Source organism: Chiroxiphia lanceolata, chromosome Z (assembly GCF_009829145.1).
Source record: "Chiroxiphia lanceolata isolate bChiLan1 chromosome Z, bChiLan1.pri, whole genome shotgun sequence".
NCBI lineage: Eukaryota > Metazoa > Chordata > Aves > Passeriformes > Pipridae > Chiroxiphia > Chiroxiphia lanceolata.
This window is the reverse complement of record NC_045671.1, coordinates 72,170,553-72,184,090: the sequence shown is the minus strand read 5'-3', so window position 1 is coordinate 72,184,090 and position 13,538 is coordinate 72,170,553. Positions and strand designations below refer to the sequence as shown.

General features: G+C 41.0%; 1 protein-coding gene across 14 annotated transcripts in view; it reads right to left on the bottom strand.

Moving 5' to 3' along the window:
* Positions 1–13,538, bottom strand: part of SEMA4D (semaphorin 4D) — a 95,593-nt gene that overhangs the window by 69,369 nt on the left and 12,686 nt on the right. For 9 of the 14 annotated variants that reach the window (XM_032676875.1, XM_032676876.1, XM_032676878.1 and 6 more), the window contains exon 3: positions 5,437–5,523. The exons of 2 other annotated variants lie outside the window; for them this stretch is intronic. The gene's annotated coding sequence lies outside the window, so the exon portion shown is untranslated. Of the gene's footprint in view, positions 1–5,436; positions 5,524–10,933; positions 11,063–13,538 lie in introns of those variants that run through there. 3 more of the 14 variants (XM_032676869.1, XM_032676873.1, XM_032676870.1) reach the window with 2 other exon arrangements.

The window sequence follows — 13,538 nt, the reverse complement described above, 5'->3', positions numbered from 1 at the left end:
TTAGTTCACATTTTATACTTTGGAACCCTTGCCCAGGTTTTTCACCTAGAATCTGACTGTCAAATGATTTGTACTGTAGCTAGAATTAAAAAAACCAAACCAACAAAAAACCCCCCCAAAAATAAAACAACCCCCCCCCAAACAAACAACACTAACCCCCCCCCCCCCAATTTTTACCCATTTCTAGCTTTGAAGAAACCCTGCTGATACTCACTTTTCTGACCCATAAACACAAAATAGCACTGTAGCCCTTGTAAAAGAAGGAGATACATTCCCTATGTCCAAACCCTGTTCCACAGACAAATGTGTTATTTGAAATAAAATCAGTCTAAACAATACAGCAAATTAGGAGTTTAAAGCGCTAGATAAACATACTCAGCATGATTAAGTACATTTTATCCTCCAGGAACTCTTCAACTCTTCACTGAAGACTTATCATGCGTATAGCAACCATTCTTCCAGGAAGATGATTAAAAAGAAGCTGCACACCATACTGTCCCTATGATGCAAATTTTGAAACAGAAAGATATCTGCGTACTTAAAAATTAAAACATTAAATCAAGGAGTAAATTAAGACCCCTGTCATTAAACAGCTGTGTTTTCCAACACACTCTTTTCAGAATTTTTCCACCATCCAAAAGCAAGCAGTACTCCCAAAAAAGACTACCCACATGCTATGCTTATGTACTATGTGACACTATGAAAAGTGTTTCAATCTACAGAAAGTGGACAGTTTTCAAATTAAACAAAAACTTCTGCTTTCAGCCTTCTTACCTAATAAGTAGCCTGGCATTAAGCCAACTGGACCAACAAACTCCACTGCAACTGCCACATATGGGTGAGCTAAAGATAAACATTTTTGTAGCAAACCACCGCCTACTGCCTGCAAAGTCATTACTGAATGACTATTCCATATTAAAATCAGCAACTTGCTGAACATAATTAAAAAATATAGGTTGGAAGCAGTATATTAAATCTTAGGGAGACTACTTAAGCAGCAGAATGGAAGCAGTGAAAAAGCACCAACAACTGACAATAACAAAAATACAGAAAACAACCCCCAATCCATCAGCAATCAATCTCGGTGAGCGTTGCAAAGCCGACAGGCCAGATTACACCACCTCTGGGTTCTTTAGGGAGAGCCCTCTCTCTACACTGAAAGTCTGGGCTTAACCCAAGACATCCCACAGAACGAAATGCCACCTCTATTGAGAGTAAACAAGATGGTGAAAATCTGTGCCTGCACAAACAGGATCAACTGCTAACCTGAAACTAAAATCAGAGAGAAAACAAAATATACACCTTGCTCTAAGAAACTGCCAGCTGGAGACATCAGGGTGACGGATGCTGTTATTAAACCAAGCCATAGCACAAGTCAGGGAGCAGAGATCACTGCAATGTGAGGCGAAGACATCGTCATCAAAAGGAAAAGGACATTGTGCAACAGGTCTCTGACACCCCATCCTCTGCAGTCCCATTCTAAAATGTGGGGGGAGAACAGATAACCTGACAATTCATCATCACAGAGATCATAATCTCTTGCTTCAGGGAGAGGCGTGGAATTAAAATAATTCCCTCCTTCGGTGGCTGCCAAGGAACATGACCTACAATTCCACACTAGATAATAAGTGAAAGAAAGCCAGCATTTATGAAATATTTTTTATCAGCTGGAAGAAACTGTCGCTTCGGTCAAGTCAGATCCACCCCTAATTTGTTGATGCCCATTTTCATGCTCCAGCTCACCACAGCACAGATCACACCACGGTTTCACTGACACTCCTCTTGCTGGCAAAACCAGCTGAAGCAGCTCTTGGCCCCACAGTGGTGCTACTTTGTCCCTGGTGGGGCCATACTGCTAGCAAGCAGCACTGATGTGGTGCAGCATCAGGCCTCTAAGCACTGCCACTTCTGAGGAGGCTGCACGGGAGCAAGGAGAGGGAGTTGGCAGAAGTGTCTTAGGCTGGCTTTTCTGGCACACACAGAGGCAGTGATGCACCCACACCAAGAGGCACAAGCTTCCATGAATGCCATGACCACCTGAAACACGTAGAACACCCCTAATGCTGCTGCATTTGAGTTAATCTTAATGAGCAGGCGGTGACATCGGATATTTGCATATGTGTTCACAATAGGAGTTTTATTGTGCAATTCTCGAGCTACACTCAAACAATAAATATAATCACAGAGGAGAAAGAGGCAGCTCTGGTTTTGCCCATAGTAACGATGAACCCACAGACAAGCATATGTTGGGAACAACCACACTGTCCTGCCAGTAAGGGCTTGTATTCACGTTTCACATGCCTCAAATCACACTGACACCTCTTTTAGTCAGGAGGAGGACAGCATGGACACCATGACATGCCCAGTGACATGGAGTGACCATGTGCCCAGGCCATCACACCAGTTTACACTCTCTCTACTCTGGCAGCACCACTGCATCACCACAGCTAACCCCAGGTTGGCTCCTCCCTAGGTCTTTCTCGTAAAGTTGTAGCACCTGTGTGCCCCAAAAGCCACTGAGATACACAGGTAGCTGAAAACTCTGGGTCCTTTGTGACATGACAGCCAGCCTACTCCAAGTTGCAGGGCATTCCTATACATCCCAACACACTGAGGGGTAAAGACTACACCAAGTTCAGCCTGGCCTTTCTGCCTATGGTACATTAGACATCAACTATTGATACAGCAATACCACTGTAAAAACCTGCAGCACCTTTTCCCATGGGTTTTCATGTATAACTAGTATGCATAAATAGTTACCCCAAGGGAAAGGGCCCACTTCTTGCTATAGTTAAGGTAAAATGTCCAAGGTATTGCTGGTAGTTGAGAAACCATCACCATACCTGAGTAATCTTTGTAAACAAAATAAGCCTCTTTTTGTAGACTGTCTGGGTACACACTGCTCAGGAAGATGAAAGACAAACAGGTCACACAGCTAAAAGAGTTTTAAATACCTGCTTTGGAGACAACTTCAGCACAATACAGAGGTTAAAAAAAAAAAAACCAACAAAACCCAAAAAACATGTTCCTTATTTACAAAGTACTATGAGATCTTAGGAGCTCCTATACCTTTATCTCAGTTTGTAATTAGGATTCTCTCAGTCACATGTGCACAGGATTATAGATTTCCTTCCCTTCCCCCCCAGTCCCTACCAAAATCAAGTTTCAAGTTTGTGGACTACATCCAAGGAGCTGGTTTCTATGCATTCCTGAGGGAGAAAGGGCTATAGAAAAGCCTTTTATTTCTGCATGTATTTCCCAGAAGGCCTAACTAATGCAAAAGGAAATGTATCAGGCGTCTTCAATGGGGGGAGGGCAGGAGGGGATTAACATGTTTCATGGGCAGAGTGTGTGCAAGTGGGGAGGGGTGAGCACTTCAGCCTGAGCAATTAAATGCAACTCTTTTGTAAACCTTACTGTAGGATATCTGAAATACCCTTTTCAACAGAAAAACCTACTCGAGTAAACGCCAAAGTAAATTGCACCAAAAAGACAGGCTGTAAGTCACAAAAAGCTACTGTGAAGGGGCACACTTGAGATGCATATGTACATCTCTTGAGAATCACCACTGAAGCACATCAGCATCGTGAAGTTAAGGGTATAAACACAGGAGTGCATGTTTCCATTGCAAGTCAGTGTCATCTGCATGAGCAGTTTCACGCAACTGCTTGCAATGGTTTCCTCCTCCTAAAATGATTTTATACATATTTCTCTACAAAGCTTTTCAAGAACTTACCAGGGTTAGTCCCAGGTTCAGAAAGACTTAATGGTAAGATTTAAAAAAAAAAAAAAAGGAAAAGGCAATCAGAAACAGAGTAACTGCTCCCTGTACTAAAATAAATAATACAGAAAAATTGAATTAAGACTCTGGCTGCTGTGTCTATTTCACTGCCAAAGTGTACCTGTAGGCAATGCACCAAGCAGCTTTTGCCCGTCCTTGTATCTCTGGGGACCCAAATCCTGACCCCAACTATCACAGACACTGTCAAGCAGAGCACGCTGCCCCGAGCCTCTCCTGCTCCCCTGGGGGATTGGGGTTTTTTTATTTAAAACATTCCCCTTCCTTTAGCTAGCAAAAGCAGGATTTTAAGCAGATATAGGCTGAGTTTGCCAAAGGTACATGTTGCTTTTATTTTCATGAGGAGGAGAGGTAGCAGACCACACAGCTCAAGTTAACAGTTAACAAACTTACCAACATACAACTACTTTAACAAGGGAGGGTAGTTTTACTGCACTTGCTGGTTCAAAAATTCCTACTCTACCTGTACTTAAAAACTGTTTTCATGTTTAATATAGCATGCAACTATTATAGCTGCCTCTTCACACTAAGTAAAAACAAATTCATTCCTAGAGTTAATCAACATTAATATCAGTTACAGTGTAAACAGCCTAGCATATTTAACTAGTACACTCAATAGCATAACCACTCATCTTCCTCTCCAACCCTCTCACAGAAAAGTAAAAGCAGCAAAATTATTTGTTTACTTAAAATCAAATAATCAGGTTGATTGTTCTAGGATCATGCTTTTAGGTGGTGGATTACTTAGCATTGTAATTAAAACATTTAGCAAAATCAACTGAAAAAAAACCTAGCAAGATTTATTACTGATTTTGCTCGGTCATTTTTCCTATAATCTGATTTTACAGTATTTGAAGACTTTCACTTTTTCAAAACTATATTCTAGAATTTAAACACTAGAAATTATAAACATTTATACACCTCTTTGTACACAGAGATCACTATTTCTAACAGTAACCGATTTACTTAGGTGGAAAAAATCCAATATGGAAGCAACTTAAGAGTTTATCAGGTTTATAGGAGAAGGTGATATGGAATAGCTTGGTCGTTCATTTATTCAGGTACTGAAAAGATCCAACAGCCAGAAACTAATGATCAACAATAAAAAGCGCAGACTCTCACAGGGGAGAGTAATTAAAGACTGGAAATAAGATGACATGGGGGATTTGCAATCATTAGAAACAAAACGAGGGGAGATCCGTTTTCTGCATGGGGAACATGAGAGCAGTGGGCAAGGCTTGGCACAGGATTTCACTCAGTCATTCCAGAGGTCTGTGTTACTCAGGGGTTAAGGTAATTTGCTGTTCTTCAGGGAAGCACTGGGTTACTTTTTTCTTCAGGTTATCTTTTCACCTCAGACAAGCTGAAGCTCACCATCCCACCAACCTCTGTCTCAGGCAACAGACAGGGCACTGAAGGGGCAGGCAGGACATCAGCTGCTGTAAGCTTGGGGTGCTACAAGAAAACTGACTTCCCAACTGTGTGTCAGGATTTTTCCTAACTTTTACATTTTTTGATAGTTCTACAATGCAGCTCTAGCCACAAAGCTGCAGGAGCAACGAAGGACAGAGCACAGCTGCAGCAGCAGCATGCAAGGCTCTGCAGTGTAACTCCTTCTCGGGGCAGAAACCACTCACCAGCCTCCTGTCACACGTCCTGCTGCCTCAGAAAGAGGGAACCTTCCCATCCCATGCAGTGCTCAGGAAGACTTCATGCGTGTACCTCTGAGAGACACAACAAAGATCCAGACAGCAATCAGTCTTATGGCTGTTTTGAATACATTTCTCCATTATTCCACCCAAAAACAAACTGAAACAAAACACAAACCCCAAAAAAATACCCACGCCACAGCAAAAAACAACAATTCATCATTACAGCACAGATTTCTTTCGTTACGAATCTGCCCAACCCATTACCAAGTTGGAAGCTAAACCCAAGCATCAGTACATTTGTGGAAACGTAATGTCTCATCATTACATAGCAAAGCTCTACTCAGTCAACTATCTGAAAATTATTTGGAAAAAACTTTCCTATTTCTCTTTGGCTGCATACACATCTTGGCAAAGTCCCACCTAGATTTTAAAAAAAGTCTCCTTCACAAAGCCATACTCCTTGAAGTCTGGTCTCATTTGCCATGAATCCTTTCAACACAAGTTCTCCATATTAACTCCTTCAACCTTGCACAGCATAATTACACATGTTCTCTCTGCATATTTTTGCATATTTAACTGAGAGATATTTCATGCTAACGCAAAGGAAATGTCTCAGCACACATTTATTTCATATGTTATGGTTACACTGCACTACACCATTTACTTCTCAATTTCTAGATAAACACTAGCATAGAGCAGGTGTACTTCATAAACAGCGATTGTAACAACACATAAAACACAACGTAACTACTCAGCTGAACATCAGCTGAAAGCAATGCAAATGGAACTCCCCAAATTGCACAGGGTAATCAAGAGCCTTCGTGAGAAATCCCATTTGAAGAAAAATCTCATTGTAGACCAGGAAAGTGATGACTGTAAAATCAAACAAATGGGAAGATAAGTTTCAGCCTCAAGACATTGTGAAATCTGCAAACATGCCAGACCTCAGAAGACTTTCTCTTAAAACCTCACATGGGATCTGAAGCTGTCTGGGATGGTCTGGAGCAAAAGAAAAGCAGCAGTATGTGATGTTTTGCCTGCGTTAGTAGCAATGTGTTTGGAGGAAGTCTCTTGTCCAAATTATCATTATCGACCAAGGCATTTGTGCTCCCACTGTTACTACTCTGATGTAGCCACGCGGGCTGAAGGGTTATTGAAAAGACACTAACAGAACTGGATATCATCTGCCAAACTGAAGTCAACAGCAAGTGCCAGCTCAACTAAGGATATTTCCTGCCTCACCAATCCTTCTCTTCATGAGACTACAATTCTCAAGCAGAGCAGGACCACTGATCTAATGCTTGGTGTGGAAGTGCTACTCTTGACAGAGTTAAACATACTCCCCCCTCTCCAGAGCCTTGTATGTCTCAAGCCTCTGAAGGCAGGGGTTGTCCCTTCAGGAAGCAATGAATCTCCACCACCTAGAAAGACGGACAAAATATAATCAGTCGGCAGGCACTGAGCTCAAGCAGCTTCCCTTCTCCATTCTTGACTACTTCCTAAAATATTTCATCTGCTTCTGTCACCCACGAATCCAAATCAAGAAGGCAGGTCCTATAATAAGAGCAGTGAATACTCCTGAGCTTGTAACTAATAGCTTCTCAAACCAAAGAAACAGGTATAACTTGTTTTTACTTCCCCAAGTTCCTCATGCATCCTCAGAATAACATCTGAACTTCAAGTAAACAGGGCCCTTCAGGATTCTGACCTTCACTAGATTTCCAGACAAGAAAATTTGTATTTACATGATTAATAATGTAATTACTATAATTACTTATAATAATATATTAGTATATATGTGTTAGGTACTATAACATATATTAATACAGAGATATAATTACTTATATGCATTAAAATCTTTAGAAAGGCACAGACTTCTTTCAGTGACTGATGCCTTTAAAGTTTAAAGCAACATTTAATATAAAAGGAGAAAATGTAAGAGGTATGAAAATTGGGTTATGCACTCACTTTACTTTAGTCTTTCACGCAAATTTGAGCACTTTACTCTGTTGAGCTTTTTGAAAATTTTCCTCCCAGTTGTAAAATTCAAACTGCAGATTCATGTTGTCCATGTAACCTAATTTCATGGTCACGAGGCTCTGGAATTCTGCTCTACACACCCCCAGTCTGGTCCTTGGTCGGGCTGTGGAAGCAGCCGGACTAACCCCAAACATTTGTGATTCCTTCAAAAGAGATCATTACTTTCTCAGCAGTTTCTGTGGACCTCATTTTACACTGATGAAGGCGAACTGCAAGCAGCAACAACCAGAACAACAAGCAGCTACTTTGTTAGTGCAATAAAACCATGTGAAACTGCCAGCATCATTCTGAGTTGCTGAAATTGCCAAGTTTTACTGCACTGTGTTAAACAGCTGGGCTACAAAGCAAAGTCACAAAACTGATCGTTGGTATTTCCCTCTTCCATTCACCCTTCCTCACAGCAGATGCCAACCACTCAGCCACATTTCATTAAAAGTAAAACATGCAGTCATCTGATGCAAATATGGTAACCAGAAACCTCGCACTGTTTTAACCATTTAGTTCTTGACAGAGTGAGGAAGGAAACCTGAACACTGTCCACTTCAGACCCGCAACTACACTTCTCCAGCTGACATTTACAGCACGACTTTTGCCACTAAAAAGCAGTATTTCTCAGTACACAAATAAAAGCTGCATTATGAAAAAAATTACTTGGAAAATTCAAGGTTACTCAAGACACCAGTCATATGGCATCTGATTAGCTTAATTTAAAAAAAAAAAAATTTTAAAAGGGAAAGGAAAAGGAAAAAGCTACGTACCCAGACAGAAGATAGGGAGAGTAAAATACCAACAACAGCTACTCCAGATCAGAAGTATCATCTCTACGCTCCCCAAGCAAAGTTACACCGTGCCAGGTTTCAGCCATTTCGGAGAAAAGCAGGTCTTATCACACACATCTCCCACGACAGATGTGACCATCCTCTCAAATCACTCCAGCTGAGTGCAGAGAAAAGCCACGTGCACCCATGAAAACAAACCTCATCTCCCAGCAGCCCCGAAAGCCAAAGCAAAACCAAGAAAAGCCTGCTGTGGGGTAAACTGTTTCTGAAGGACCGTCTACCACCAGGCCAAATTCTGCTCTCCTGCCTGCACCTGTCCTGTGCTCACTGCACACCGATCCATGGAAACCATCTCATCAGCCACAACACTTGTCAGGGAAGGCTCCCTTCCCAACAAAGATGGACTTCCTCTAGAGAAGATATCTCAAGGTACCCAATTCTTTGTGGGTGCCATGGTCTCACTGACTGTAAAAACCTTCCTCATCTTGTACCTTACATCAGCTTTTATTTAGTCTATCTGCTGATCTCCCTAGAAAGAAATATATATATACACACACATTTCTTTTTGTAGTAGGAGGGAAAAAGCAATTTCAAGACATCAAGCCTCAGACACCACTGCATGCCCAACCATGACTAAACAACTCAGTAACAAAGATTTGCTTCTTAGAATCTGCATTTTTGTCAGTGTGACAGCTTTGGTTTCCCTTCTCTGACCAAACTCAACAAAAAAACCTTATTAAGAATTAACAGGTTCACTCAGACCTTGACTGAAATAATGAAACTTTCCAACCCAGTAAAATAAAGAAATCTGTTAAATGAACACAAGGTAAATTTCTTCTTAAATTCTTAGCTTCTCAAAATGCTCCCAGATTCCTCTCCCCTTTTGTTTTCTCTGCTTCTTAATAGACAAAGCATCAATACCATCAAAATTTAACAGCATCCTTTCAGTATTTAACAGATACTTGTTATTAAGATAGCATAGAACATTATTCTGATGTCTTCTAAAAGGCAGATTTTATTCTTGGTTTGCCTTTTGGTTTGCACATATTTGCTAAACAACGCCCTATTGATTTTGGATTTGCTTAGAGTGAGTTCTGTTCATTTATTCAAGTGAGCTTTTGTGATGCTCATAACCCAGGCACAGTTAAATTTTAAAAACACAAACTCAGAACTAGTTATGTAATACATACCACAAGTTTTAATAAAAAGCAAAAGCACTGGCAAGATTTAAAAGCAATAACCAGAAAACGCAATAATGCATTCTAGAAGACAACTGAAATCTGGCCCTGTCATCCCAGCCCCCATTTATTCATCTAACATCAGCATGCCTTTGGGTAAAAAATACTGATATTCAACTGCCAGCTACTTTTATAAACACATTATTCTCTATACATTATTGCAAATCACTTCAAAGCCTGATGACTTCAAAACAGATCTCAAGATTCAAACTGCAGGTTTGCACACTCACAGAGTAAACAAAGCAGCCAACCCATTCAGCTACCATTTACACAATACACACAACATTTTTTTGTGAATTCTTTACATTTAAGCTGTATGGCAATAGAAAACATACAGTACCTATATATGGTGTACCAACAAAATAAAAATAGACAGCTCCCCAGTAAGTCAACATGAAAACAACACCAAGGCACTTACTCAGGCATTGCTGTCTGTGGGAAACTGCACCTACGTGTGCATGTTTCTGTAGTCTCTGTGTTGACCAAGGCTTTCAGAGAGATGATGAAAACCAGTCAGAGAAAGAGATCCCTCTCCAGTGTACATATAAACACAAGATCATTTACAAATTAATCTCCACTTAGGTAGTATGACTCACAGTCAGTTTAAGACATCTCAATCTGCTGACTAATTCAAACAGCTTCACTGTTAGTTATGATGTAATGAAACTGGTCAGTCAGCAGTGAAAACACTATGTAAACCTCTCTCATTTGGAGTCTAGATTACAGAATTTTACAATTTAAGACAATTCTTTTCCATTGCCACTAAATTATTCCCTATTGTGACAACTCATTTTCTAGATGAAGAATCTTTAAATGAGCTTTCAATTTACTCCCCCAAGAAAATATCTAAAAAATTAATTTATTACCTGCAACTCAAGCTGCATGGCTGTTCTCAGAGCTCTATTACAAGAACCGCAGCAAAAGGTTGCCTTGAGCACTTGGCAATGGCCTGAATTTTGTCATCAAGTAATGAGTCTGCCACAAAAACAATGACCACATGGCAGCAGCCTGCTGCATATAAATCCCTTTGCTGCTTAAAACTAGATTTTGGATCAATATTAAAACATAACCAAAACAAACCCCCTAATACTATCTGGGAAGAGTAGCAGGAATAAAAAGCATCTGTGTTGCTCTCACTAACAGAATGCAAATTAGCACTAGGTTGTTTCACATTCAAGCAAGTGCAAAAACAAGAATATGAAACAGAGAAAACTTAGCTCTGCACACAGTCAGCCCACAAGTGCTAAATGCTTCACCATGTGAATGGGAAAAGCTTTCTAAAGAGAGATTAATACTGAGAAGCAGTAAAAGAAATGCTGCATGCTTTGGGAGTGGGCCCCCTTCCTCTCCAGCCCTGCTTACCCTTTCCTCCCATAGGGCTTCAGTTCTTGGTTAACATCTCTCTGTCTGAAAATAATTGCCTACCTCCTAAAGGCATCCTGGACAGTAACACTCCTTAATCAGCAGGAGGACAGCTGAGTGATGTGAGGCATTTCCACCTTCTCCCTGGAGTAATCACACCATCTCCAGCAGGCACTACTGCAACATCAAGAACTAAAATGACTTTAAATGTGGTGCTCTCCCATAATGAGAGCCATATTCCAATAAGGCTGCCCTCCAAAAACCCACTTCTACTACACCAGATGCCTATTAGGACTTAGCTTATCGATATAGCTACTGCCAAGGATCAATTAGTACAGCCTGCATACAAACCTCAGGGAAAATACATTTGTAGAAATGAACTCAGCAGGTTTGGTATACCTAGACACATAAACACAAGCAATAATCAGTTGCATTACCTTTAAATTTTTTATCACAGTGTGAACACGGTAACAAGCAGCAGTAGGTTTGCAAGTTCTAGTGCCATGGCATAGGAAGGATATCAGTAGAATTAAGATTTACAAAATGGGGTGAATTGTCTGCACAAATATCTTAGAAAATAAAACTACATATCTATTTCTCAATAAACTGGAGAGATTGAGAGAAAAAACAGGCTCATGGGCTTTGTTCATACACTTGCAGTGGGTGTACCAAGAAGGCAATGTGTGAATCAGAATAATACAAATTTTGGCTTTCACCAGATCAGTAACATGCTGTAGTTTCAGTTCCAGAATGAAACATCAGCATCTAGAAACTGCATGGAGGTGTTTCTTCAGAGTAAGTCACTTTTTCTTCCCCACATCAGGCATTCACTTAAGAAAATCTAGACACGATCCTTATTCTCAGAGACACCAAAATCACCTTTTCTGTGAGAACACCTGCATCCCATAATTCTTTTTATCCAGTTTTCTATCCTTCCCAACTCTGCCCCCTTTCCCAGCTATCCAACCTTGAAGTCCACAGCACGCAGCTCATACCTATGGCTGATACTCTTACTCCCTGCCCCACACTCATTTAATTTTGCAGGTTATCCAATAAAAAAACCAGCTTTCCCTCCTCCCCCCCTCCCCGGCATTTGGGATCCACATCTGCAGAAAGATTTAGAAAAACTCACAGGAAATAATTTTCACACAGAACAGACGAAAGGCAAAGTTCAGTGACTGGATGCAGCAGGCTCACTCAAGTTATCTCCCAAATCCTGCTCATCCTCCTTCCTCAAGGCTCACTTTCTTCTAGTTTCAAATTATGCTGTAAACTTCAAGGAAGTGACCACTTCTCTCACTGGTGTTTATATACTGTAAACTCTTAACACACCAAAGCCCTGCCTGACTGGGGCCCTCAAATGCCACCAGAACACAATAGCCCTGGTAGTGCCATAAACCCATCAATTACACTTGAGTCCAGAGCCTCCAGATTTTTGCAGGAAATGGAAATCATTAACTGTGAGAGTGAGACACACTGTCCTTTCGCAACACTCAAGTCTCTCTTCTCCACACAAAGGGAACTACCTAATTTGGTTATATCAGACATGGTTTGATTGTTGGGATGAAAGTTTCAGGAGCCTCCATAATCACTTCCACAGCCCCTCAAAGAATCAGTTAAATCTCAGCTTGCTTTTTTCTCTCCTTCCTGAACATTTTTTAAAGCTCACATTTTCATCAACTATAGAAGATCAAACTGCTCTTGCTTCATGCCACACTACAGTAACAGAAACACTTAACCCTTTTCACACAAACTCAGAAGAACAAATACAATCAAGAATTAAAATTAAAGCAATAAGTTTTGAAAATGGAGAAAGCAATCCCTGCTTTGGGAGATCTGGAAAAAAAAAAAAAAAAGAAGCACTTTATATCCTTAAAATGATCAAGGCACGTTGAGAAACTTGAAAAAACATGGCAGCAATGTAAGCAGATACAGAAACCTTGAGTAAAAAAATGTTTTGCCAGGTATTTAAAGCATTCAAGCCCAGAAGTTATTTCTTCACACAGAGCCTAGACAGGGAAGGGGAAGTGCTGCTGAAAAGCTCAGGTTTTCAACAGTTTCCTGTTCATACTAGAATACTTCCTTGATTAATTAATGTATTCCTGTATGATGTACATCCACACAACCCCCATGTACAGAGACAGCCCTCACACGACAGGCTCTAAACCTCACCAGCACATTCTCAGCTCTGCAGATGGCCACAACAAGCAGCAAAAAACTTCATTACTGACCCCCACTAACACATTCTCTCCCCCTTTAGCAGTTTCAGAGTTCGGCTGTTCCACACACCTCTCAGAGATGTAAAAGCCTGAGTAGCTGACCTCAGGCTCTGGACCAGATCACTCTGTCCTCCTGCCAAAGAGGTGAGCAGGGGGTCACAGCCAAAGTCCAGCCACATGCCACCATTGCCACAGCACACCCAATTCCACCTGCCACAAAGCCCAGTGCCAGAACAGGCACTTTATTCCTGTGAGCAGTCCTCTGGCTGACAGCTGGGCTGAGACACAGTCTCTCAACTAAATGAGACACGTTTTGCTGTGCATTTTATGAAATGCCAGCAGCTTTCACCCTCCCACCCCCTGCCTCTGCCACAAACCCAAGCACTGAAAGCACTAACATAAATACATGGTTTTTAAGGATCGTTAGGCAAACTTGGTAAGTCACAACA